The sequence below is a fragment of the Ascidiella aspersa genome, chromosome 5, assembly GCF_963924565.1.
Source record: "Ascidiella aspersa chromosome 5, kaAscAspe10.2, whole genome shotgun sequence".
Taxonomy (NCBI): Eukaryota; Metazoa; Chordata; class Ascidiacea; order Phlebobranchia; family Ascidiidae; genus Ascidiella; species Ascidiella aspersa.
This window is the reverse complement of record NC_139451.1, coordinates 10,508,254-10,510,753: the sequence shown is the minus strand read 5'-3', so window position 1 is coordinate 10,510,753 and position 2,500 is coordinate 10,508,254. Positions and strand designations below refer to the sequence as shown.

Genomic DNA, 2,500 nt, shown 5'->3' with positions numbered 1-2,500 from the left:
TTCAAGCGTCGGCCTGGCCGACCGCTCGGCGCGGTCTATTTTGTCACCCTATAGTGCGAGGCACTGTGCGAGCGAAACAATCGTGGATGGCTCTTGGCGGTGGATCACTCGGCTCGTGAGTCGATGAAGGACGCAGCTAGCTGCGTGAATTAGTGTGAATTGCAGGACACATTGAGCATCGACGTTCTGAACGCAAATTGCGGCCTCGGGTCAATCCCGGGGCCGCGCCCGCCTCAGGGTCGCGTTGCAAACGTTCCGCGCGGGGATTTCTCCGCGCGGCTGCTGCGGCGTCGGACGCGCGAGCGCCCGTCCCGCTCAAGACAGCACGGCACGATGCGCGACGATCGCGACCAGAATCCCGCGCGGCGGCGGCGAGTCGACCTCGAAGAGGCCAACGGCTGGCGGCTCAAGGGCGGGAATCGAGGTGCGCGGCGGCGCGCGGCGCCGACGGCGAGCGCGGAACGGGAAGAATAGTCCCGGTCCTTACTTTCGGCCTGAGGTCGGACGAGGCTACCCGCTGAATTTAAGCATATTACTAAGCGGAGGAAAAGAAACTAACGAGGATTCCCTCAGTAACGGCGAGTGAAGCGGGATGTGCCCATCGCCGAATCCGCGCGCTTTTGGAGTGCGCGGAATTGTGGCGTACGGAATTCGTCACGGCGCGCTTCGCCGGTCGCCCGCGTCCTTCTGATCGAGGCCTTTTCCCAGAGCGGGTGTCAGGCCCATGGCGGCGACAGGCGGGCGCGCTACGGCGTCTTCCCAGAGTCGGGTTGTTTGGGAATGCAGCCCAAAGCGGGTGGTAAACTCCATCTAAGGCTAAATACGGTCACGAGACCGATAGCGAACAAGTACCGTGAGGGAAAGTTGAAAAGCACTTTGAAGAGAGAGTTAAAGAGTACGTGAAACCGTCGAGAGGCAAACGGGAGGGCCTGTCGGGTCGCCCGGTCGCTTTCAGCCGGCCCCCTGTCGGCGACGTTGTCGTGCGGACCCTCACGGGCCGCCGGCGGCGCCGCCCGATCGGGGACCAGCGCACTAGCGCCGGGCGAAGGCCGCGACCGTCTGGACGGCGGCGAGAAGGCCGCGCGCAAGGTAACCCGGCCTCGGTCGGGTACTATAGGCGCGCGTGTCCGTCGGCCCGCCGTTCGGGCGAGGAGAGATCGCCGCGTCTGCCCTTCGGGGCCGAGCGCCCGGTGCCGGCTGGGGCGTCGTGGGTCGGGGACTGTTCTCAGTGCCCAGCCTCTTCGTCTCGGTCGCGCTTCCGGTGTCGTTTCGCGAGGCGCACGGGGTCCGCGGCTGAAGTCAGCCACCTTCCCGACCCGTCTTGAAACACGGACCAAGGAGTCTAACGTGAGCGCGAGCCACGGGGCAGTACGAAACCCATGGGCGCAGTGAAAGTGAATGTCGGCGCGGTCCGGCGGAGGTGAGACGTCGTCGTTCGCGGCGGCCGCATCACCGGCCGATCTCGTCCGCTTTGCCGGAGAGGTCGAGCGAGAGCGTTCGCGTTGGGACCCGAAAGATGGTGAACTATGCCTGAAGAGGTTGAAGCCAGAGGAAACTCTGGTGGAGGACCGTAGCGATTCTGACGTGCAAATCGATCGTCAAATTTGGGTATAGGGGCGAAAGACTAATCGAACCGTCTAGTAGCTGGTTCCCTCCGAAGTTTCCCTCAGGATAGCTGGCGCTCTGTCGCAGTTTTATCTGGTAAAGCGAATGATTAGAGGCCTTGGGGACGAAACGTCCTCAACCTATTCTCAAACTTTAAATTGGTAAGAAGCCCGACTCGCTTAATTGGAGCCGGGCATGGAATGCGAGTGCCAAGTGGGCCACTCTTGGTAAGCAGGACTGGCGATGCGGGATGAACCGAACGCCGGGTTAAGGCGCCCGACGCGACGCTCATCAGAGCCCACAAAAGGTGTTGGTTGATCTAGACAGCAGGACGGTGGCCATGGAAGTCGGAATCCGCTAAGGAGTGTGTAACAACTCACCTGCCGAATCAATCAGCCCTGAAAATGGATGGCGCTGGAGCGTCGGGCCTATACCCGGCCGTCGCGGCGGTACGAGCACACCGGTGCGCTAGGCCGCGACGAGTAGGAGGGCCGCGGCGGCGTGCGTCGAAGCCTAGGGCGCGAGCCCGGGTGGAGCAGCCGTCGGTGCAGATCTTGGTGGTAGTAGCAAATATTCAAATGAGAACTTTGAAGGCCGAAGTGGAGAAGGGTTCCATGTGAACAGCAGTTGAACATGGGTCAGTCGATCCTAAGGAATAGGCGAATGCCGTTCTGAAGCGGGGCGATGCTCGTCGTTGCCCCGGCGGACCGAAAGGGAATCGGGTTAATATTCCCGAACCTCGACGCGGAGATCGGCGCTTCGGCGCCTGGTGCGGCAACGCAAGCGAACTCGGAAACGTCGGCGTGGGTCCCGGGAAGAGTTCTCTTTTCTTGGTAAGGGTGCGGCGACCCTGGAATCGGTTTGCCCGGAGATAGGGACATGGGCCCCGCAAAGC

General features: G+C 62.2%; 1 non-coding gene and 1 pseudogene across 1 annotated transcript; both read left to right on the top strand.

The window, feature by feature from the left end:
* The first annotated feature begins 88 nt into the window (after nt 1-88).
* LOC146143221 (5.8S ribosomal RNA) lies at nt 89-242 on the top strand. The gene has a single exon (XR_014501028.1). It is a non-coding gene; the product is annotated as a 5.8S ribosomal RNA (ribosomal RNA).
* A 1,090-nt stretch (nt 243-1,332) lies between these two features.
* On the top strand, nt 1,333-2,164 carry LOC146143220 (large subunit ribosomal RNA; annotated as a pseudogene; the record flags this gene model as incomplete).
* Nucleotides 2,165-2,500: the final 336 nt, after the last annotated feature.